This window comes from Helianthus annuus, chromosome 12, assembly GCF_002127325.2.
Source record: "Helianthus annuus cultivar XRQ/B chromosome 12, HanXRQr2.0-SUNRISE, whole genome shotgun sequence".
NCBI lineage: Eukaryota > Viridiplantae > Streptophyta > Magnoliopsida > Asterales > Asteraceae > Helianthus > Helianthus annuus.
Genome location: NC_035444.2, coordinates 130,126,624 through 130,153,757, shown reverse-complemented (window position 1 = coordinate 130,153,757; position 27,134 = coordinate 130,126,624).

Here is a 27,134-nt window from a genome sequence, read left to right as displayed (position 1 = left end):
TTTATCCACCTCTTCTTCATCTTGTGATCATCCCTAGCCTTGAGCTAGTAGTAAGATCATCTACACTCTATTTTACATCTTCTAAAGTTGGTTAAAAGATGGTATAAGTTGTTAATCTTGAAGAACACTATGAATCAAGAACATGAAACTTGAACATAAGACTAGAATCATAAGAAATCATGTTGTTTAAGTGTTGTTATGCTTGTTGATTGTTGATTGTTCATGTTATTGATGTAAATCATCATGTGATCTTGCTAGATAGTGATTAAAGACATAATCTAGCAAGATCAGATGATGATTATGTTAATATCAAAGTAATCATCCATATGTTAAGCATGAACTTGAAAGTATGAATTGTTTTTCTTGAAGTGTGATGATCAAAATGAATATAAAGTCTTGTAAACCTATGATGTCAAGATTGATTTTTCAAGAAACCAAGTTAAAAATACAAGATTTACTTAAGCTTGGTTCTTGAAGAGATTAACTACATTTTTAGTGGTTAATCAAGTGTATAAATTGTTAGGATCGGAGGCTCTCATGAATGTGTTTGTTTCTATGTATTGAACAGTCAGAATATATTTAAACAGTGAAAAGTGCAGCGGAAATGAATACAAACTTTGTGAACACAATCCAAAGAAGAGAATAGTATGATAAACAATTGCTTCACATTAAGTCGAATGATTGAATTATAAAGCAAATGATTACAAGCATGCTTACAATACTAAGCTCCCCCTTAACTGATGCATCACAGCTGACGTCACCATGAAAGCGACATCTAACAGACTAACAAACTCTATCTACTGTTCTACAACTACTGAGCATACAGACACTAATTATACTTAAAACACTGATGTATAAACACTGATTCTTCATTCCACTGTTGCAGTCAACCACTGATGTTGAGCATCAGTGCTTTCTTCAAAGGGTGATCAGGCCTTGAAAGAGCAGTACTTTGGTTCTTCATCAGTGCTTGGAATTGTTAGGATCCGAGGCTCTCATGATTGTGTTTGTTTGTATGAACTTGACAGATCAATGAATATGCAACAATGTGAAGTGCAGCGGAAATGGATACAAACTGTATAAACACAATCAAGGAAGAAAATAGTTTGATAAACAAGTGCTTTTCATTGAGTCGAATGATTGAAAATACAAAGCAAATGATTACAGCATGCTTACAGAAACTAAGCTCCCCCTCAGCCAGATACCCCAAGGTTGGTTGCACAAGATGAAAGGATTGGACTGGAGAAGAAGAATCTACTCAGTCAATCAAATGTAACAGTACAGGGTACTGTTACATTTATAGGCAGTCCAAACCACTGAAGCATCTTGGCTGACGTCACCATGATAGTGACATCTAACGACCTAACAACCAATACACATTGTTCTATACAAACTACTGATATGCAACATCTGATAATCAATATAATACAAACTTGAGATAACTACTGCTTCACGTTCCACTGTTGTAGCCTGAGTACTGATGTTGAACTTCAGTGCTTTCTTCAAAGGTGATCAGTCTTTGAGTGGGCAGTGCTTGAGTCTTCAGCAGTACTTAGAAAACAGCAGTAGATCGAGCAACAGTGTTTGTCTTCAGCAGTCTTTTAGAGTATCATCAGTGTTTAGTTCATCAGTTGTTGTAGTGAGCAGCACTTAAGATTCATCAGCTGTCAGAATACCACTGTCAAGGGGAAAGCAAAGAATAAACTGCTGCTTATTGATAGTCCACTGATGTGATCCAATTTTGGCTTTACATTATCTGTTCCTCTGTTAGGGTTCAATCCCAACAATCTCCCCCTGGAACAGATAATGCCAAAACCCTTCATTATTCAGGACCTTTATTACTCATCAAGAGTGCCTTTGCATGATTCTTAAATTCAGCTTCAAATTCCTTTGCACTCTGGTCATCCTCATCCCTACACAGTGAAAGTTCAAGGAGATCCTGCAAATCTTCAACACTTAGGCCTAGTGCTTCTTTCCTTGATATGTACTTCACTTCGCCATTGGCTCTGACCAGGGTCAATACGTGGGTCTTTTGATCAGACATCCACTTTAGTATTTTTAAGCCAAGTGGGTTTCTTGGGAGAGACTTATTTTCAGATGAGTTGAGGGAAGATGGCCTTGAAAACACATGCAGACTTTCAGACATTCTTTTGAAAGCTTCTTCAATGACTTTGTCTGCTGCAGCTATGTCTTCTGCAGTTTCTTGTTCAATAAGTTCTTGTCTTTCAATTTCTGTCTTGTCTTTTGCAGTGTTTGGAGATGCAGGTTTGTTCAGTACCTTCATAAAAAGGTTTTGAAGCTTTGATGAGATGTCTTCTTTCAGACCCATTTTTAAGATGGTGTCCTTGAGATACTCTGCTTCCTTTTCTTTGACCTCTTTTTCAGTCAGCTGTTTACCTTCATCTTGATTTGACCCAAGAGTAGGGTTGTCTGCTGATTTTATCATTGTTTTGAGGTTTTCAATTTTCTGTTCAAGCTTCATCATTTGTTCTCTTTTCTTTGAAGCATCTGAAACAGTTTTCTTTCTTTTCTTTAGCCTCTCATAGGCTTCATCAGTCTGCTGCCTAGACCATTTTGATATGGCTTCAGCAGTGTTCATCTTAGCATCCACCAGCTCCCTTTTTCTTTCCTTTGTATTCAGCAGTGAGGTCAGCAATGAGTTTTTCGTATTTGCTCCAGTTTGGAGCATTCTTCCTTTTTGAAGGATCATTCTTGATTCTTTGAATCCTTTATGCCTCATGCTTTAAAGCTACTAATGGCCATTCTTTAAACTGTTGTTCTTCAGCAGGATAGAATTTTTCATTCATGATGAAGGCTAGAAGTTGTTTTCTTAACTTCTTCTTTTGATCAGCCTTTTCTTTGTTTAACTCTTGTACAAATTCTTCTATCTGCTTTACTTTTGAAAGATAGATCTCCAGTCTTTTAGCAATGCCTTCTTCGCTTAGACTTTCCTTTTCACTGTCAACCTTAGCTTTTACTTTAGCTTGCCTTGCCTTTATTTTGAGATAATCATCCATATCCTCTGGTGGCATGTACCCTATGAGTGAGGAGAATCTTCTTTTGAAGGATCTTCTTCTGTAAAGAATTGCCTCATCTCATTTTTGAGAGCTTCAATTTCCAATGGATATTTTGCAGCATTAGGATCATGTGTTCCCTCATTGGCAGGTATTGGCTTTCTTTTTCTACTAAGAAGCTTTGGTTGTGATGTAAGAAAACTGAGAGCAGTGGTGGATGTCTGACTAACAACAGTTGAAACAACTGGTGTCTCAACTGCTGTTGTCATTACAATTGCTGATGTATCAGCAGCAGTCTTCTACTTTTGAGCAGGGGTTATTATGGTGGTTGTTTGAGTGGTGATCAGTGGTTGACTAACAGTAGTTGAATCAACTGGTGTTTCAACCACTGTTGCCATTACAACAGATGTTATAACATCTGTTGTCTTCTGCTTTTTGGTAGGGGGTGATGATGGTTTGGTAGTTTTCGTTTTTGATGGTGGTTTTTGTGCTATGGACACAGAGGGTGGTGGAACAGTGGTTGTGGTGGTGTGGTGATGTAGTGTGTGTTGATGAGATGGCAGCTGTTTGGCTACTGACAGCAGTTTTTGTAATTACTGATGTATCAGCTGTTTGATTTGAAGTTTTGGATTTTTCTTCTTCAGGTTCAATATACATCCCATCTTCTATTCCTTTCTTTCTTAACTTGATTTTCTCCCCCTTTTTGGCATTATCTGCAAGGGGTGTATTCATGAAGAGGATTGAGGATGGAGCTTTTCCACTTCGGGCAGTCTTTTGTATACTAGCTTTTATAGCCTTGATGTCTGCTTGAGTGTCTTTGATCCTTGATTCCACCATGTTGGTCAGCATTTGTACTTGAATAGCATGCTTTTTATCAGCCATGTGTTGCTGTTTTTCAAGCATTGGTTGGAAAATATTCCAAAGCTCATTTGCAGCAAATGCATGTTGTGCAGGTGCTTGAGCAGGAACAACAGTAGCCTGTGCTTTCCGAGCTTTTAAAATCTCTTGCACCATATCTTTAATCTCAGCAACTGAATCTTCAAGTTTGTCAACTCGTTTCGTCAATTCCTGATATTTTGAATCATCACCTACATTTGTAGGATCATCTGAATCCCCACCAATGGTGGTTGTACCAATGTGTGACTTTGGAACAGAGTCCCAAAAATCATCCATTGATGCCCCTTTTTCTTGGTACTGGGGACTTCTTTCTTCAGCACTCGATAAACCTTTGATGGTACCAGTGGTTAAAGTTAACTCACTGGTGGTTACCGAAGTTGCCATGGAAGAAATTGCCTTCAAGGGAGTCTTATTGATGTAACAACTGTCCAACTGAAGATCTGTTGATCCATCAGTTGTAGTTGCTGCTCCACTTGAACTACCACCGAGAGTTACTTGTAACTCAGGGGGTGTAACCTCCTCAGCTGTTGCTGAGATAACAGAGGTATAAGCATCAGACCCAGTCACATGTGGAGGTATACTCTTAGTAATGGGTGATAGGGAGGAACTAGTTTGTGTCTGTGCAATATCAACTGCATGCAATAGGGGTATTATTGATTGTGGCATTATGATTGGTGAGGGTATGGGTGTTGAAAGAGACATGTCCTTGGGATCAGGACTGTGGAAGATAGATCCGAGTGGATCCAGAGCTTCATAATTTGGTGTCCCTGTGGTTACAACCTGATCCTTTTGTGAGGATGCAGGAGGAGTTTGAGGCTGGGGTTGAGATCTTTCTTCCAACTGCTGTGAGGAAGTAGCAGCAGTGGTTTTTGGTGACTTTTGTGCTGTCACTGGCATTGACTCTGGGATCTCATCTTCCAGAGTTGCCTTTGGTGTGGGTTTGGTGGGATTTTTGGGCTTCTTGGTCTTTTTAGTGGTGGCAGGTGTGGGTTTCAAAACAGTGGGTGTGCTGCTTTGATCACCTGGAGTAGTGGGCTCAGCAGAGGTTGCCTGAGGATCAGTGGCAGTTTCTAAAACCTACTCAAGCACCTTTGCTTTTAATTTTATTGGTGCCATCATTCTTGAAAATGTTTCAATTGTTAAACAGTTTATTTTGAATGAGACACCTTGTTTGGGCAAATCTGCATCTTTCTCAACAAATTTTTGTTCAAAATAGTAGCTTAGAAATCTTGGAAAGAGCAGAAATGCCTTATTATCAACGTTTTTTACCAAATCATCAAATATTTCCTGGGAGTAGTTATAGTTTTTATCGTTTAAAATTGCATACCCCGGGCATTGGATTTTAGTTGGTATTTCATTAAAACACGTTTTTTTATTAGAAACACACATTAGTAGTGTGTGAAATAAAAATCTGGGTGCAGAAGGGAAATAACCATTTTGTAGGGTATCCCTATTCGGTTGTTCTGCATAGCCCCTGTTCATGAAATCCTTTTTCAACTCGTCTTTTGTAAATGAGGTTTTTCCTTTCAAATCATCGAGTTTAAAGATTTCAGAGATGGATTTTGGAGAGACTTGTACTTCTTACCCTGTATCGAGGAGTTGATGGTTGTGATGATGTCTCCTTGTTTTTCAAGGGTGGCATTTTTCCAGAACTCTCTCTGGGTATCAAGGTAAATGGGAGCGTCTGCTGTTATCAAAGTTTTGTACTTTGACGCAGATAGAATGTCAATGATGGAGTCGAAGGTGTTGTTATCGGTAGGTTTTGTGAGTATACCCACATAGTTGTGTGGAGCTTTGTAGCGAATCTCCGTGGTTTCAGTGGCCATTTGAGTGGCATCTGCTGTTGTGGAGGAAGATGATGGATTTGATTTTGTTTTCGATTTTGGTTTCGTCATTTTTGATGAAGAAGATCGAAGAAGGTTTTTGGAGTTATGAGAGGGAAACTGCTATGAGAAGAGAACTTTGGAATTCAATTCGACAGTAAAACCCTGTTTTGGTGTTAGGGCAGGGTTTTATTTAGGAAAAAAAATGAATGCTGATGTGGGAGCGGTTATAATGATCTGACGGCAAAAAACTGACCACGTGCCAACCCCTGATGTTATGGTAACTAATGGAGGACAGTTGTTTTGACAACTACTGATGGAACAATCATCAGTAGTTACAACGGTAATGAAATGAAACAGTGGATGTATCAGTGGACGGAACAATGATTTTAAGCATCGGTGTTTTTGGAGAAGCAGAGGTTGACTATCAGTAATGGACAGACTTTAGAGAGCAGATGTTGAGACACAACAGCATTTTAGGTACAACAGTGGTAGCAAATGGAATGAAGACGTTTATTGCAACAACTGATAGTGCAGCAGTGTTTTAACTTTTGACAAATAATGTTAGCATCTGCTTGTTCAGATGTAGAATTTGATTTTGTCTTATCCAACATCTGTTGAGCACCAGAGATGTTATTCTTAAAGAAATACATTTTAGATGTACATTATCAAGATTAAATTGTCAGCAGTTGTCTACAGAAATTTTGTTCAAGGTTTTGCCAAATGTCCATTATTCCAGACAGTGGTTTAGCATCCCAGATGATGAAAACATTTCAACTAGAGCTGCTCATTTTGTGTCTAATTACTTGAACTAGAACATGAGTATCTTAGTAGTTCGAAATTAATTTGCAATCAATTTATGATCTGTGATAATCAAACTTGAGCTTAACATGAACTTGATATATGTGCCATTTCCTTTTGACCAGATTTAGGATAGTAATTTTACACAAAAACAAGTAAATTACATCCTGACCAGAGATGAACTTTTACTATATAAAAAATGAGTAAAAGTACAGAATATATTATAAAAAGTAATATATATCTGGTTTTATTAAGAAGAAAAACACCTTAGAAAAATAAAGGATGTTTTGAAAATCAACAAAAGGATCTGACAGCTTTACAAATGTGTTCCTGGTCATATCATTCTCAAGTTATTTTGACCATTGTTTGGGGTCATTTTCTTGTCAATTGATTGTAAATTCTTCTTTTAAGGACAATCACTTGAGATGCCGTAGTTACCTGAACAATTCCTGGATTGATGAAAGTACTCAGTTGCATGATGACCACTGTTTACCCCAATTTTGACCTCAGAAGTGTTTTGTGCTTATACTCTTTTTCCTTTTGGATTCAAAGGTTTTTGAGATAACCACACTTTGAGATTTATTTATTTTTCCCTTTTTGCCCTTCCCATTCACAAGTATAGAAATACTCACTGAGAGGAAACTTAATCCAGAATAATTTTAAAGTAATATTTTGAGAAATCTGGCCACATTTGTCCATGTTTTATTACCAGATCTCACATCACATATGATTAGGACAGTTTTGACACCTTATTTTCTTAATGTGTTTTGACAAAGTTGTTTTGGTCTTATTGAGGATTCTCAACCTGCCTTTGAACACATAAGAATTTTGACTAAAGTTTTAATTCCCTCTTTCTTTGTTAGCAGAACACTAGTGTTTAGATGAACATAAGTTTAGCTGAACAGAGGTGCATACTTTAGTGTAAAATGTAAAAACATCGCAAATTTCGTAACAACAGTTGAAATCAATTTTGAAAATAACAAACGATCCCATAATTTAACAGATATTTTTCAGATCTGAAAACTATGAGTGACTTGTGCATGATATCACTTGTTGTGTGAAATTTGTGTGTCATATGACATCTTGGTTGTTTTACAGAGTTTCTGATTAACCATTTTGATCATGATTCACTTGTTACTCTGTTTTTCAACTGAATACAACCAACCACAATATCAATGAATTGTGAGCTGAACTGTTATGTCAAATTGATTGTTAGATCGAATTTGACTGTCCAAGCTCTGATACCAATTGTTAGGATCCGAGGCTCTCATGATTGTGTTTGTTTGTATGAACTTGACAGATCAATGAATATGTAACAATGTAAAGTGCAGCGGAAATGGATACAAACTGTATAAACACAATCAAGGAAGAAAAGAGTTTGATAAACAAGTGCTTTTCATTGAGTCGAATGATTGAAAATACAAAGCAAATGATTACAGCATGTTTACAGAAACTAAGCTCCCCCTCAGCCAGATACCCCAAGGTTGGTTGCACAAGATGAAAGGATTGGACTGGAGAAGAAGAATCTACTCAGTCAATCACATGTAACAGTACAGGGTACTGTTACATTTATAGGCAGTCCAAACCACTGAAGCATCTTGGCTGACGTCACCATGATAGTGACATCTAACGACCTAACAACCAATAAACACTGTTCTATACAAACTACTGATATGCAACATCTGATAATCAATATAATACAAACTTAAGATAACTACTGCTTCACGTTCCACTGTTGTAGCTTGAGCACTGATGTGAACTTCAGTGCTTTCTTCAAAGGTGATCAGTCTTTGAGTGGGCAGTGCTTGAGTCTTCAGCAGTACTTAGAAAACATCAGTAGATAGAGCAACAGTGTTTGTCTTCAGCAGTCTTTTAGAGTATCATCAGTGTTTAGTTCATCAGTTGTTGTACTGAGCAGCACTTAAGATTCATCAGCTGTCAGAATACCACTGTCAAGGGGAAAGCAAAGAATAAACTGCTGCTTATTGATAGTCCACTGATGTGATCCGGTTTTGGCTTTACATTATCTGTTCCTCTGTTAGGGTTCAATCCCAACAGGAATTCCTCAGTAGATTGAGCTTCAGCCTTTAAACTTCATAAGTGCTTTGGCTTTACATTACATAAAGAGAATCAAAACTGCTGCTGCATCCTTCCACTACTGTGAACCCAGCAGTACTTGTCATGATCAGCAGTGCTTGACTCAAGGCATTAGATTGGGCAGCAGGACTTTAGTTCTTCATTAGTTTTTAACTTGATTAGTAGCTTCTAGGAACAGCAATTGTTGATAAGGGCAGTACTTGGAGCATATCAGATGTTAGGATCACTTTCAAGCGGAAAGTTTAGTGCAAACTGCTTCTTATGATGAATCCACTGTTCTGAACCAGTTTTGGCTTTACATCATCTATTCCTTTGGTAGGGTTCAATCCCAACAATCTCCCCCTGGAACAGATGATGCCAAAACACTTCATTATTCAGGATCTTTATTCAGAAGTTCCTTTACTTGACCTTTGAATTGTAATTCAAAGTTCATGGAATCCTTATCACCCTCATCCCTGCACAGTGTAAGCTCAAGGAGATCTTGTAAATCTTCTACACCCAGGCCAAGTGCATTTTCCCTTGATATATGCTTCACCTCACCATTGGATCTGAGCAAAGTCAATACGTGGGTCTTTTGATCAGACATCCACTTTAGTATTTTTGAATCCAATGGGTTTCTTGGGAGAGGTTTATTTGAAAAGATGAGTTTGGAGATTGAGGCCTAATGATGACAACTTTGAGCAGTGTCTTAAGATTTTGCTATTTCTTGTTGTTCTGCTCTAAGTGTCTGAAGAACCATCTTTATGATTTATTTCTCTGAAGCTTGGTCTTCTTGTGGTATTTTTGTGTCCATCTGCTTTGTTTCCTTCTTTGATAAAGGATGGCAGTGGTTGATTTAGTGGGGATGACAGTGGTTGTGGTGTGTGTTGATGTGGTATTGGTGGCAGTTGTTTGGGTGACAGATGTTGTTAATGGTGGAGGTGTAAGTGATTTTGTGGGAATAGAAGTTGTGGTGGTTGATTGCTTTGTTTTTCTAACAGGACTCTTCTTTAATGAAGTACCAACCTCTTCTTTTTCTTTTTGCAGAACTATTTTTTTTCAACCAAAGCTCTGCTCTTATCCCTTACCCTTTTAATATCAGCAGTAGTTTTGAGACCAGCTGAATTGACTTGAACGATCCTCATTTGTGTATCTTCATCATCTGCTTGAATTTTTAGGGTTTCATCACCTCCCTTTTCCTTTTCTTTGACAGATGTTTCAGCAGAAGTTACTGAGAGATTTTCCTCAAAGTCATTTTCTCCCCCTTTTTGGCATCATCAACTCTTTCGAAGATAGGTGCAGGGGTTGAAGTAATAACTCATTTGCAGCAGGTGCTTGTGGTGGAGCAAGTGCTTGAGTTGGAACAGGAGTGGGTTGCACCATTTGTACTGTTAACAACTGTTGCAGCATTTCTTTGATTTCTGCAACAATGGTATCCAGTTCTTCAACTCTGTCCGTCAAATCCTGGTACTTTAAACCATCACCCAATTTAATGGGATCATCTGATTCCCCACTAGTAGTGGTTTTATCAGTGGTTGGGGTATGGAGTGTACTCCAAACATTAACCACTGATGCCCCTTTTTCTTGGTATTGGGGACTTCTTTCTTCATAATGAGAAACACCTTTTAGTGAACCAGTGAAGACTGGATACACACAAGTTCCCAGTGAAGAAAGTGCCTTTAAGGAAGTCTTATTGATGAAACTACTGACCAAATGCAAACCAGTGGGTTCAGCACTTGTAGTAGCTGCTTCACTTGAATTACCACCAAGAGTTACTTGTAACTCAAGGGGTGTAACCTCCTTAGTTGTTGCTGGGATAGCAGAGGCACAAGCATCAGACTTAGTCACTTGTTGGAGAATACTCTCAGTGATAGGTGGTTGAGAGGAACTGATTTATGTCTGAGTTATATCCAAAGCATGCAACAAGGTCATTATTGATGGTGGTAGTGTGGGGGATGAAGGTAGAGGGGTTGAAAGAGATATGTCCTTGGGATTAGGACAGAGGAAGATGGATCCGAGTGGGTCCAGAGCTTCATATTGTGGGGTCCCTGTGTTTACAACCTGATCCTTTTTGTGAGGATGCAGGAGGAGTTTGAGGCAAGGGTGGAGATCTTTCTTCCACCTACTGTGAGGAAGTAGCAGTAGTGGTTATTGGTGACTTTTGTGCTGTCACTGGCATTGACTCTGGGATCTCATCTTCCAGAGGTGCCTTTGGTTTGGGTTTGGTGGGCTTTCTGGATGTTTTCTTTTTGGTGGAATTAGGTGTGGGTTTCACAACAGTTGTTTTGTTGCTGTGATCACCTTGAGCAGTGGGCTCAACAGCAGATACCTGAGGAGCAGTGGTAGCTGCTAAAATCTGCTCCGGCACCTCTGCTTTTGTTTTGGAAATTTTTGATAGCCTTGTGAATGTTTCAGGTGTAAGGCCATTTATTTGAAAAAGTGATAATGGCAACTGATGCACACAACTGTTGAATAACATCTGTCCACGTGTAACCTCTGTTGTAAATCAGTGTTTTGCACAAGCAGAGGATACACTTTGGCAGTGGATAGATTTTACTATTTAATAGAGTTTTAATGCCATCGGTGCTTTGAACAGACTTTGAGGATTTATTGAAAAATTCAATTTTAAACTATTTTTTAAGGTTATTTTTGATTTTTTTTTTCTAAAAACATTTTTATGCTATTTACACATGGAACACAAGAAAGCTTGCTTTAGTCCATGTTTAGCACTCCAATCATAGAGATCAAGTTTTTAACAGTAGATGAGTCCAATTCATAAGTTTGTACATCTACCAACTGATCTTTAGGATGGACATGTTAAAGATGAAATCAAACCTTTTTATAGCAATCCCTCACAAAGTGATGTCTGATAATGAATGATGGTGAATCAATGAGATATTGAACTTTTGATGATATATTTCAACTACTTGACTGCCCTGCATAAAAACAATCTTTTGAGCAACTATACCAAAATTCAATAACATATTTTGAAGTAGCAAACAGTTGGACTTTTCAGCAACAGCAGCAACATCATAATATTCTTCAATCGGTGGTTGGAAATATATGTTGCATGTGCACAGTGAATAACACCTTGATGTTTGTACTTGTTTTGAGTTTGATAAAACTTGACAACCATGCTTCTTGCATATGCATTGTTCTTTGAGGACCTACTTTATGCCAAAAGGATTCTCATCCTTTGGCTATGGCACAAGTTTTACAAGCTTGTTGTCACTGAACTGCTGAAGCTCTTCTTAGAAGACAACTACCCAACTTTCTGTCTTACAATGCTTTATGGCATTTTGACTTGTTGATGGAGTGGTAGAGAGTCAGCAAGAAGACACATGTTTTAGGATAGCCTTTTTGAAAGAATCCTTTTTTCATTGATGTTGTCAAGAAAAATAGTGAAATGGTTGAGTTTTAATGAAGATTTGATGATTAAAAGGTGAAGCTGCAAATGTGAATCATCTGAGCTAACATCTGTTGGTGACTTTAAAGATCCAACATTTGTTTGTACATCAGTGGATGAGCTTTAACAGCTGTTTTGTACATCTGCTGCTCTGATGATGGAAATGATTTTAGTATCATGTCCAAGATCTGTTGATGATGAATGTGGGTCACCTACAGAATCAAATTCTTGACAAACACATTTTAGATGCTAATTTATCAGAATTAATCGTATCAACAGGGTTTACAGGGATTTTTAAGGTAGAAAATTTTCTGGCCCTTGCATTCAGGTTTTACCACTTATCTATTTCAAGTTTTGAACACTTCTATAGATTTTGACAGTGGTTGAGTATCCCAGATGATCATCACATTTAGCTTTGATCACCCATTTTGTGTTTTAATATTCCTTTTGAGAACTTAGAGTAAAACATGAGCAACCAGATGTTTGAAATTTGTTAACAATCAACTTTGATATGAGATGGAAACTTGAGTTTGAAATGATCCTAACTATTTCACCATCTCCTTTTGATTCATTATCAAGGAATATATCACCCTATGCAAAAATAAAAGGATTCTATATCCCAACACGTGATTGAACTTTTACTATCAAAAACAAGTAAAAGTGCAAAGGATATCATTCTTAAGGAAAAATAAAGAATAATATATCCTGTTTTATTTGAAGAAAACTTTACAGAGAAAAAGAGTAAAAGTTTTCTGATAATAAAATCAATTAGATCTGGTGTGTCTCAAGAGTTAAAGTAACTTCGAATAAGGTCAAGATCATTTCGTTCTCAAGCTTAGGACAATGGTCAGTGGTTTGAACCAAAGTCTTGTAACCACTGTTTGGTACCATTTCCTTGTCAGTTGATTGTTACCATGAGGAGCCCATTCACCAAGGTTTTGAAAGTTCTTTGTGAACCTTATTACCATGTGAATAATTTCTGAGAAATTTGGCCTATTCCTCTTTATTGAAAAATATCTGGAGAAACTTTTGTTACCTGAACTTCCCTGATTCAGTGATTAAGCATGGTTGATTGATGACATTATGTTTGACCAAAAATGCAGATCTATTTTTGGTTTTCCTTTTGTAGGATTAACCTGTGGACTCTTAAGTGTTTTGGGTTTATACTCTTTTCTTTTGAATTCAAAAGTTTTGAGATAAACACACTTTTGAGTTTTTGTAATTTTTCTTCTTTCCCTTTTTACCCTTTCCATAGAAGAGTATTAAAACTTTTACTGGAAGGTTTGCAAGGAAAGAATACTCAATCCAAAATCATTTTCAGCAATGTTTTGAGAGATTTGGACATTTTTGCACTTGCTTATGCCAAATTCCACATTACTCATGATCTGGATATTTTGACTGCTGATTTTCTTAATGTATTTTTAACATAGTTGATTTTTGGTCCTTTTAGAGGATTTTCAACCTGTTTTTCAATACATAAGATCTAAATAGCTAAAGTTTTAATTTTCCTTTTTTTATGCTAACAAAAACACTAATGTTATCATCCGAACATAGATTTTCGTTGACATGAGGTAAACACCTTAGCAACAGTCATGATAAAAACATCACAACCTTCATAACAACAATTGAAATCAATTTTGTAAAATAAAGAGATTATACCATAGTTATCAAACATATTTTCAGATCTGAGCACTATAGGTGTTTTATGCATGATATCACTTGTTATGTGAAGTTTGTGTGTCATATGACATCTTGATTATTTTACAGAGTGTCTGATCCATCATTTTGAACATGATTTCACGTTGCTCTGTTTTTCAACTAAATACAATCAACCTTAGTATCAATGAATTTTGAGCTGAACTGTTATGTCAAATTGATTGTTAGATCGAATTTGACTGTCCAAGCTCTGATACCAATTGTTAGGATCGGAGGCTCTCATGATTATGTTTGTTTGTATGAATTGAACAGTCAGAATATATTTAAACAGTGAAAAGTGCAGCGGAAATGAATACAAACTTTGTGAACACAATCCAAAGAAGAGAATAGTATGATAAACAATTGCTTCACATTAAGTCGAATGATTGAATTATAAAGCAAATGATTACAAGCATGCTTACAATACTAAGCTCCCCCTCAGCCTGATACCCCAAGGTTGGTTGCACAAGATGAAAGGATTAGACTGGAGAAGAAGAATCCACTCAGTAAATCAAATGTAACAGTACAGGGTACCGTTACATTTATAGGCAGTCCAAACCACTGATGCATCACAGCTGACGTCACCATGAAAGCGACATCTAATAGACTAACAAACTCTATCTACTGTTCTATAACTACTGAGCATACAGACACTGATTATACTTAAAACACTGATGTATAAACACTGATTCTTCATTCCACTGTTGCAGTCGACCACTGATGTTGAGCATCAGTGCTTTCTTCAAAGGGTGATCAGGCCTTGAAAGAGCAGTACTTTGGTTCTTCATCAGTGCTTGGAATTCATCAGTAGATTGAGCTTCAGCCTTTAAACTTCATCAGTGTTTTGGCTTTACATTACATAAAGAGAATCAAAACTGTTGCTGCATCCTTCCACTGCTGTGAACCCAGCAGTACTTGTCATGATCAGCAGTGCTTGACTCAAGGCATTAGATTGGGCAGCAGGACTTTAGTTGTTCATCAGTTTTTAACTTGATCAGTAGCTTCCAGGAACAACAATTGTTGATAAGGGCAGTACTTGGAGCATATCAGATGTTAGGATCATTTTCAAGGGGAAAGTTTAGTGCAAACTGCTTCTTATGATGAGTCCACTGTTCTGAACCAGTTTTGGCTTTACATCATCTGTTCCTTTGGTAGGGTTCAATCCCAACAGAAATATATATTTAACAAGAAAAACTCAAGAAGAAATATTTTTAGAAGATATATTATTTTTGGGAGGAGATATATATTTTATAAAATAAACTTTGAATATATTATTTTTGGGTGAAAAATAGATTTATATATATATTCTGAAGTTAAACTTGAAAATATATTATTTTTGAGGTTTATATGAAAATATAAATATTTTTGCCAAGAGAAAAATTCTAAATAATTTTTCTATATAAGATTTCTTAAAATATATATTTTGAGAATATATATTAGAAATATTATTCCGGAAAAATAAACACAAAAATTAAGTATAAGATACTTAATAAGCACAATGGAAATACGTATTCTCGTACGTATAAATACACACCGGAATACGCCACCGATGCTTGGAAAAAATATACAAGTATTAGAATACGAGTATATGCTTCAACAGGAATCACACAGGGTACCATTTGAGACCAGTGAACAACTGCTTTAAAAGGCCGTAAATCACCGGAGCGGATCGCAACTCAAGCACAACTATGAACATAAATACACCCATACTTGGGAAGTTGTACAAATACATAAAGGTGTCTGTTAGGAAACTTTATTTGTAAGTATTGAAGAAAATCACAATCAACTGGATCTATGAAGAGATAACAGTCCTAAAGATCCCAACAAGAAGAAGAAGATTGGATAAGACAACTGAAATGCACAGCATCTACTTCAAAGAATCACAAGTTAAGCAAGAGCTGATTTGGATTATCAGAGAAGGTCATTTCTGATGGATCTGATGATATTTCTGATGAAATATCATCAGTTTCTGACGATTCTGATCATCAGATTTTCTGATGATTTGTTCACCAGAATTTCTGATGAAGTGGTTTATCAGAAATTCTGATAAATACCCCACTTGTCTAAAACTCAACTCTATCCTGCCACCATGAACGAAGCAAATTGATATTATTGGATATCATGATTACAAAGGCACCTTGAACGTTGAATTCAATGAATATGTCAAATTGCTACTTTTTGCAGGACTTATTGCATGAATAAACAATTGTGTATTCATGTACACAGCCTTCTATAAATAGAAGGCTCAACCAGCAGAAGACAATTGAGTTTGAAGCTTAGCATTCATATGCACCATACAAACTCCATTGCCCTTCTCACCCACAAAATTCAAGATTCATTTGTATTAGATAATAATCTTACAATCACCTTGTAAACTATTTTGTTTCAAAGTGATATAAACTTGATAATTCTGTAGGTCTTGTTTCTGAAAGTCTGATTTCCATTTCCACACATCTTTTTCCCATATACTGAAATCACTTGCCATATTACGTGAAAAGAAGTTATCAAGGCCATACTGGGTCCAACAATTGGTATCAGAGCAGATTGAATAAACTATTTTCAAACGATCAATCGCTCATCTTCTTTTCTCTAAATATGGCCAGCTTTCAATCCTGGAATAATGCTTTTAACATTGGTTCTATGTCTAAACCTCAGACTCTGGTCAGAGAGGAATACCCCCAGTGAAAAATCAGGATGGTCAATTTCCTTAATGGTCATGACCGAGCTCTGTTTCAATCCATTGTGTGACAACCCTCATAATTACAGGTACTGTACAAATTAATTAACCCTAATTATGTGCTTAATGACTGTGCTTGATTTCATATGACATTTTAAACTGCTTACTGATTTATGTTACATACATACATGTGCATCCTTTACATACAGTCACTCCATTCATTTCATACAGACTCTTAGTGACAAACCTGATGCACAAAGCACAGTTAGCATAGTGAGCGGGTAACTCAGACACATGCTGACAATGCCAGCACATAGACAGACACTATTTTTAGGCCAGTATGGGCCAGGGATAAAACACTACACCAGTATGGAGTGTAGGGAAGTGAGGACCATAAGACTATGTCACTAGGTGAAAGTTTGAGTGCCGGAAAGTGCCTAAAACGCAATTTAATTACAGAATTCAGCATTTTTAGTAACAATTCAGCTTTTAACACACTCATATTATACAGAGTATTGACTAAATGGTCCTGGACACTTTCCTAAGTGTTGGAATTAATTTCGTTACAAAAAGACGCACAAAAGACGCTATACGGGACAATTAAACGCTTTAACGGAACGATGTGAAACCGAACAACCAGACATTACCCGAGACACGAAAATATTGTCAGAAATATTATTTTATCATTTTAAATTATTTATGGTCACAAAAATCCCTATACACCATGTAAATATGTCATACACTTACTACTTTAGAAAATACCCTAAACCTTCCAAATAATCACCTACTTATAATAAAAACTTACACTTAACCCCCCCCCCCCCCTTCTCAAATTTTCGGCCCACATATGGGACCCACCCATAATCATCACTAAATCCCAATGAAATATTCCTTTTTAATGTGATTGGACCTCCTTATGTGTTGATCTTGCCAAGAAATATCCATGATGACACTAGGTTTGGCTATAAGATTCATCTCATCATTTCATCTTCTCTACAAGTTCACTCCACCATTTTATCACTCTCTCTCCCTCCCTCTTGGCTGCCCATATCCGCCACCACCACCATCACACCAACACTCACTCATTTGATTCACTATCAAGTCCAAAACAAGTGTTAGAAGGAGTCTTGTGAAGCTTGGAGCTTGGGATCTTGAAGATACATCACCCCTTGCATTCTCACGCCATTTTCATCATCATTTTCTGTTCACAAGTTCATCCCTAGCCCTTGTGCTAGTTGTAAGTCTTCGATTTAACTCTTGAATCACTTCTACGTCGATTGTTCGAAACATTGTTGTTTGAAGCTTAAAATAAGAACACAAAGAGAAAGTGAACAAGGAACCTAAACACAAACTTATATAATGATAAAATCTGGTTGAATTATGTTGGCATAAGTATGCATGTTGTTTGATCATTAATTTCTCGATAAACCCGTTGTTAGAACAATCGTTTATGCGTTTTTAGTCACTTCTACAATGTAAACAGCTTGCTGAGTTGAATTTCCAGCCAACTTCAACAGGATGTAACGGGACCATTTCTAATCGAAAAACTGATTTTCTAAAGCCTAAAATGTGCATTTTGGAATAACTAAACAAATGGCACTGGAATCGTAATTTTTCGAGACCGTTTACTATTTTTAAAAGACTGTTTTTGGACAGCAGCACAAGCTGCATTTTTACTGCATAAAAAGCGTGTTGTTTTAGAGTCATAACCTGAAACCTGAGTAGAATCAACTCATGAAATTTTTACAGGAGATGGTCACCGTTGCCAGGATGATCCTCCAACTGGAATTTCGTCAATCGGACTTACGGTTAATTTTTAGTGAATTAGTCCGTAAACTGCAATCAGAAAGTAACAAATCTGATTGCAGTCGAGAAAATGATTTTTATAAAATATGGGTAACGAACTGGACTCTGATATTTTTACATAATAAAGTCTGGAACATATAGAACCTTCTGTAAAAATTTGAGAAATTTTGGAAAAGGATAACTATTTTATAAAAATCCTCGAATACAGTCCAGTTTTGGGTGATTAAGCTGAAATAAAGTAAGTAATGCTTTGTATGTGTATATGTCGGTTTGATTATTGAAAATGAACTACGGGATATACGTAAAAGAAAATGATATGCTATGAAGTATGGACACCCCTATTTACAAAGGATACTATGGCGAAATTTTCCAAAAAAAATCCTAACACTTAGTAAATATTTTCGGGACAAGCGTTACTAGTATATTCTAAACTATGTTTTTCAAGCATAAAACTCGCCATAATTTTTATAACGAAATACAGAATATCGGGGGTTGGTTTTATACAGGAATATTGTTAAATGTGTATTCTCTAAAATGGGACTTAAAAATATAATCCCAATATGAACAGACACATGTAAAATATCACATCCTTGGGAAGGAAATACGAATACACAAGCATGAGGAGTATTCTTACTAAAATATTAAAGACACTTTAAAACGTAACTCAAAGGCACTAATCAATACTAAGAAAAGGCACGACCCGTTCGTCTAATAGACGTTAGACCATTGTAGCTAGTCGTGTTTGCTGAGGAGATTTGGGTTACGAGTACCGAAGACGCAATACTGTGAGTTCATGTCCCCCTTTTCTCTTAACTATTTTCAGTTTTATACTTCGGGGGTGAAATACATGTTACAATTTTTACAGACAATTACAGACACTTTTATACATGGTATGACTAGCTAAGGAATTTACTGTTAGATCACGTGAATGGATAGGCTATTATCGTAAAACCATTAATCCTTGTATAAGGACCGAGAGGCATGAGTGATAGATCTATTGGGTGTTGCGAGCCCCACACATGGGCCAGCGTGTGGCTGCATGTGGTGACTATGTCGTTTCGCCGGAAGGACCGGTATGAAGTACGCGTTACAGGTTTGAGTGCTTCCTAGGCCATATCACTTATTAATGTATTAGCTACACATTAATTGATCTGTTTTTCCTTATTGCTACATACCAAGGACATACATTTATACAGACATATTTCACAATCTATACAGACACAGATTAACGATTTATACAGACTCACATACACATGAACTCGCTCAACTTTTGTTGATGTTTTCCAAACTACATGTATTTCAGTAAATTAAGTATGGATCTGGCGGGCGTTGGAATTTCAAGTCATGTTAAGTATAAAGATGTCATCCATGGTTTTTGGGTTTGGCCAGTGTGTCTTAATCCTGGACGAGACACGTCTTCCAAACTTGGATTACAACTATTATCTTTGACGAGTCCTTAGCAAACTTTTACACAATTCATCTGGTTTGTAAAACTTAAATTTTGAAGTCTACGTTTTAGACAATGTTGTTATGTTTTAAACTCATTTTATGGATGACAAATCTTTGGTATTATCATATAGATTGTTTGATATGGTTGAATGCAATGATAACAAGTAAGTCACCCCATAATCACGCTTCCGCAAAAGACAGGGTGTGACAGCTTGGTATCAGAGCTTCGATCGTAGCGAACTAGGATTCATTCTTGAGTCTAGACTACGATCAATAGGGCTCTCACGAAAACGCTTTTACAAACATGTTTTCATTGCATACACAAAACGCCCAGATCCAGGGAACAAAAATTTTTACAAACAAAACGCACAAATACACATTCCAAAATATATGTTTATAATTCAGCCTTAGAGGCTGAGCGAGGTTCAGTCTTAGAGACTGAGGGGTTCAATCTTAGAGATTGGGGAGGTTCAGTCTTAGAAACTGAGGGGTTCAATCTTAGAGATTGAGGAGGTTCAGTCTTAGAGGCTGGGGAAAAATTTAGTCTTAGAGACTGGGAGGTTTGGTCTTAGAGACCAGGGATTTCGTCTTAGAGACTGGGAGGTTTGGTCTTAGAGACCAGGGATTTAGTCTTAGAGACTGGGAGGTTTGGTCTTAGAGACCAGGGATTTAGTCCTAGAGACTGGGGAAGTTGGTCTTAGAGACCAGTGAATTGGTCTTAGAGACCAGGGAGTTGGTCTTAGAGACCAGGGAGTTGGTCTTAGAGACCAGGGAGTTGGTCTTAGAGACCAGGGAGTTGGTCTTAGAGACCAGGGAGTTGGTCTTAGAGACCAGGGAGTTGGTCTTAGAGACCAGGGAGTTAGTCTGAGAGAGTAGGGAGTTCGGTCTAAGAGACTGGGTGAGATAGTCTAGGGAAGACTAGGATGATTACTTGCTTACATTGTTATCGCATGCATGCTTAATTGCTGATTATTGATAAACGTGCATATGTGGAAACTGCTTGCATACGCTAACTGATAGTAATTACTATGGAAATACATACTATGACTACCATGTACCGATACACATGTCGCCTTGATCGAAAAGCGGGTTGTCAAGCATTGATGACCCTATGGCCACCACCACAAATGATGAGACTGCACTTGCGCCAGAGATATTTATGTCAGACATTGAGAGTGATCCTGATATGCTGACCAAGGGCAAGGACGACTTACAACAGTCCGCGCTACCAGACTTTGGGATGATTTATCCCTGCAGAAGGCTTTTCTGACAAGAATCCTCCTATTACTCTTGTTTCAGTCCATGACCACTTCATCACTGGTCACCCCGATGGTGAACACACCATGGTTCCGAACCTCGACAACACGCCCCCTGTGGACATTCCTTCCGAAGGTAGGCTACTCGACGAATAGCCGATGACGTCGACATCACTATTGATGGCCCTCCTGATGGCATCCATGGTGATGGAAAGTTAGACGAGAACGTTATTACAAATTTCACATTTGAGACCCCTGTTATCAGGCTATCCTCTGCACCTAGAATACACACGATTTCAGACTCCTCTGAGTCTGTGACATTTACAACCTTATAGATGGTCGGATTGCAACTTTCTACTACTGACATGGACAACGACGCCGTTATGACTGCTGCACTATCACTTGCTCGAGGCGCCACACCGTTACACGACCTAGAGTCTACCCCTGAGCTAGCTTCTGCACCTTGTGGGACAGTTTGATGTTGTACCTGCTGAACCCACACCTTTACTTGACCATGACCATGTTTCTTTTGGTTTACCAGGCATGGCATCCCTTATACCCGACCCAGTACCTTCACAGATGTTATTCTTATCAGTTGAGACGTTTGTACCTCCACCTTCACCCGCTGACGTTGCTCTTGTGAAGACCGACGTCCATTGCGCCAAAATGCCTAACGCTTTCCTTCAAGATATACCCGCACCCTGAGAAGGTGCTCCAGATCAACACCTGCGTAACGATCCCATCGGCTACAGCAACATTTTCCTAGGACCTCACAGACCGCATCATTTGCTACTTTCACCCCTACGGCACTGGATGAGCCATTTTGATGGTTCTTATCATACACTACGCTAATGTTAGATCCTCACATAATGGAGGCCACACACGAGATGAGTTGCTCCTGTAACATGAGCTACAGTTTGAGGATACGATTCGTAGAGTGTTGGAGCTTGAGCTGACACCACATTTGGTAACTTTAAATGCAAAAACATTGCATAATTGAAAACATGATTTAAGTATTTACATCACAAGGCAGCATATTGCCTGAAAAGTTTATGTAAGACACCACGCCCTCCACCCTGTCTATTGCCAGTATACATTGAACCTCCACATATATCAAGGTTCCTTTTGCGCTCTCGACCGTTGCTATCACACCGTTCCCAGGATTCTGATACTCATTTCTTTACTATCGAGCAGCAGAGCAGACAATTACTTTGACAGGTACACTAGCCCGAGGAGGAAGCCCACGCGTGTTAACGGTTTACTTTCTTTTCCTCCTCTTCCTCAGTCACCGGTATAGTTGGTTTCTGGATTCATGCGGATTGCATTACACTTTGGTAAAAACACTAATGATAAGCCGGGTTTGTGGAGACTTTAAAGACCACTTCTGACTACATAATTTTGATGCACTAATATACTTGTTGGACAAGGGTAGGGTGACCCTGCGTTCCTTCTGATATGATACGTTTTGTAAGACACAGTGATTGTGGTCGGAGGATGACGAAAGCCCAATCATCTTTAAACATGCAACAATACTTATGACTAATAACTAATGAAAAACTCGGTCGCTATGTTCCCACTAAGCACGCTGTTGATCTGCATATTTGTGCTATAACTGTAATACTACATGCTTACTTGCTACGTTCCTATCTACAAGATGTGCTATAATTGTGACGATATGTGATTGATTGTTATAACAACTACGTATATACATATATGTAATACACCCCCTGGGTTTCAGTCGTTAAGTAGATGCTTTTGTGCTTATGTTCTTAAAGAAACCTGACCTATCCAATCTTCCTCTTAGAAGATGTCAATTCAAGGAAACACCGATACCAACAACCCTCTGCCGACTACAGAGGCGGAATTTCAAGAACGCCTCTTACAGGTCATCGCACAATACGAGGCCCTTCGCTCTGAGCGCAGCAGACATACCTCGGGAAATAACCCAGCCAACGGCTGTACCTACACGCAGTTCTTAGGCTGCCAGCCCCTACATTTCGACGGCACTGGGGGTGCCGTAGCTTTCGTGCGTTGGGTTGAGAAAACAGACACTGTTTTGCGTGTGAGCAAATGCGCCCCAGAGCACCAGGTCACGTACATTTCCGGACTGTTCCAAGATGGGGCTCTGTCATGGTGGAAACTCCAGGTTCAGACGATGCGCGAGACTACTGCGTATGCTTTATCATGGGACGAGCTGAAAGAGCTAATGCATAAAAAGTACTGTTCGAGAACAGAAAGCCAGAAGGTGGAAACTGAGTTCTGGAACTTGAAGATGGAAGGTCCAAAAATAGCTGAGTATGTGGAGAAGTTCCAAGTTCTGTCGCGTATCGTTCCTTACATGGTAGACCTAGATTTTAAGAAGATTGAGCGTTTCATTTGGGGATTGGCACCCCAAATCATGAGCATGGTGACGACATCAAAGCCTGCAACGATCGCTGAGGCCATCAACCTAAGTGTGGCCTTGACTGAAGAGGCAATCAGGATGAACAAATTTTCAACCTCCGAGGAGAAGAAGGAGACTCATGTAGAGTTATCTGGGGGCAACAAGAGAAAGTTGGCAAATTTCAAACAGGGTACCCAGTCGAGTAGCAACAACAAGGCCAAAAAGAGGAAAGAGTACATGGGTAAGCTACCTAAATGTGACAGGTGCCGACGTCATCATACCGGGCGATGTAAAAATGGGAAGTGTGACAATTGTGGCAGAGTGGGACACAACAGGGAAACGTGTTGGAGTGAGACGAAGCATGGAAAGAAAGGAAAGGGGAAAGATAAGGGATGTTATACCTCCAGGGATATGAGGCACTTTAGGAAAGATTGCCCAAGGGAGATTAAACGAAGTCATGGGAAGAATGACTAACACCAGAGCTAGGGATGCACGCCAGAATCCAAGCATGGATATCGGTACGTCCCATACTACTTAATGTTATGCATCTGTATTGCCAAATACTGTTGCAAATTCTACGATTCGCACCTCTAGAGTTCAAGAGTATAATTGGTTTAAGCAGAGAGTAAGTAGATATTCCAGTACCCATTAGAACTAACTTAGGGGGAAGCTAGTGGAAGCCAACACAGTAACTGGAATCGGCAAGATAGAGCCCGGGAAGCGTAAGATTACACTTGATCTACTGCCAATGAATTGGGAGACTTCAACAAGGTAGTTGGAGGAATTGGTTAACAAATGATCAATAGGAGATTGATATCCGCACCATGATGGCGAACGAAGAAGTGATCTTGACTCATGAAGCAGGATATGCCACTGCAAATTACAAATCGCTTGAAGGCACAAAGAATGTTTCGAAAAGGATGGGTTGTTTTATGACTCATGTCGGGGACAAGGGAGCCGAAGAACCAAAACTCGAAGATGTCCTTGTGATAAAAGAATATCCTGAAGCCATCCCCGAAAACTTGCCAGAATTATCTACTCAATGACAAGTCGAATTATGCATCAATTTGATTTCCAGGCGCCGCGCTTGCAGCCAATACACCTTGGCAATTTACACCTTCAGACATGCAAGGATCGACAGTGTAGCTTCAGTAGCTAATAGAGAAGGAAGATAACAGACCAAGTTTCCCATTTTGGGTAACCCAGCTCTGCTCATCAAGAAGAAGGATGTGACTTTCAAATGAGCATCAATTACTAGGAGCCGAACAAGCTAACCCACGAGAGTCGGTGACTCTCGCTAAGGATTAACGAATTACGTATTTAACTAACTGTGAGGATCGAACTACTATTACACGACTGATTGATGATCGAGTGTCGTTAGCGATGATTTCAGGAAGAAAGTATACCGGGGAAATCGTGGGACGATAACTTGTTTTTAGACGCACACAAGATGGTGTTTCCTACTCAATACACAATACCGAGTTACACAGAATACGAAACCTTGAGGACCTAGAAAACATATGCTTAGGACCCTTGGGAACCCAGGTCCAAACTTGTAAAGGTTGTTACTTAGACACCATATCTGTTAACTCAACCGAACACCATTAACCTGACATATATGCCATTTCAGTTAATAGAACATAAAGTACTTGAAATTCTTTCGTTAAAATCTTCACTTTTGCTTCCAGCCGAGTAGATGTTTGCATCTCTACTCCCCTTAAAGTAGTTGCATCGCTTTGATTTTCTTCGCTAAGAGCGAACACACATTTGCTTTGAATATTTGGTCGTTTCTCCATTTTAGCAAGCACTTATTGTGTCATTACTTGAAAACTCACATATTACGCATGCACCTTTTGCTACGCGTGCGGTTTCATTTCGAACGCTTCATTGAAATTCGAATATTATGTTGCTAAATCTAACTACTGGTTTGTGATTCGAATGGCCTACATTATTGTAACGGTTGAATCTTTGCTATCAGGTCAACACACCTTCTCGATAACTTCTTTTGTTTCAAGATACATTCATGGTTTATTTTTGTAACCATGTTGGGATTCCCTTGTTGATACATACGTTTATTGTCGGGTTACGCTGAAACTAAGTTCAATTGTTTGAACTTATCCATTTCACACGTTTGATTTGAGACGCAATATAATGTATTGGGAGCATCATATTCAAATATTCTTGCAAAAGTTCTTTCATTACGAGTCATAGTAGATTCGGTCGGTCTACAACTCCACTAAATCGTTTGATTGGTTTCAATACCTTGCAGTGATATCTTCACAAAATTGAGCTTGCGCCAAGTTGGTTACTCACTCCATACTCAGATTTAAATTATTTACTTGCTCTAAATCCATCCCGTTTATCACAATTAAAGCAATCTCAACACGGTTGTGTGTTAAGGCAATGGTACATAGATTCATTTCATAAACACAATGTACCTCCTAACGATTCTTTCATTGTCTATCGAATACCTTGCGGTACTTATTGCTTCCCACCTTCGATCGGAAATAGTGGCTCTTTGATGTTCCGAATTCAACTAAAAACTTTGCAACATTGTGTAAATCAAATCTTCAGGCTTGTTTCGGTTCACTTTCATTTGATTTAAAACACAGTGAACTTGTTCAGTCACCACTATTATTGAATTACGTCATTGCGACACCTTGTGGCGTCATTACAAACTTGTAGCTTGTGCTAATCATAGTCAGTCGTTTCACGCAAAACTACTTATACTTTTGTTTGAACTAAGTCATTTAAACATTCCTGATGCAACTACGAATCAAGACAATGATACACCAGATTCGCTTGCATTTCGTTCGGTGTATTTATCGCAATTCGAGAATGTCAGCACACAAGTTCTTATCATTTACTCATTCGAAAGTTGACAGGTCATTTTCATCTCCAAGTTGTTGATTTTGAGTTCATGTAGCAGATGCTATGGTTTGAGGAAATTTGCATACTATGACCAATCATTTGAGAATCCTATTGGACAAAACTCCTCTTTTGTGGAACCCCTGTAACTGGATTACACTAGACTACACGTCAATACGACTTATGCCTTTGACATTAAATGCTAAAAGCACAAACCTTTTAACCATTGGACTCGTGTTGTTATATACTCTTGGACTCACTTGATGTGAATAAGTTTTGATTCGGTTTGGTGACTATTTGCCTCGGTATTATTTGTAAACATACACGCATAATGAAACCCTAAGGAGTTAAGGTAGTACAAATTTCGAAGACGAAATTTTCTTAACAGGGGGAGAATGTGACAACCCTCATAATTACAGGTACTGTACAAATTAATTAACCCTAATTATGTGCTTAATGACTGTGCTTGATTTCATATGACATTTTAAACTGCTTACTGATTTATGTTACATACATACATGTGCATCCTTTACATACAGTCACTCCATTCATTTCATACAGACTCTTAGTGACAAACCTGATGCACAAAGCACAGTTAACACAGTGAGCGGGTAACTCAGACACATGCTGACAATGCCAGCACATAGACAGACACTATTTTTAGGCCAGTATGGGCCAGGGATAAAACACTACACTAGTATGGAGTGTAGGGAAGTGAGGACCATAAGACTATGTCACTAGGTGATAGTTTGAGTGCCGGAAAGTGCCTAAAACGCAATTTAATTACAGAATTATGCATTTTTAGTAACAATTCAGCTTTTAACACACTCATATTATACAGAGTATTGACTAAATGGTCCTGGACACTTTCCTAAGTGTTGGAATTAGTTTCGTTACAAAAAGACGCACAAAAGACGCTATACGGGACAATTAAACGCTTTAACGGAACGATGCGAAACCGAACAGCCAGACATTACCCGAGA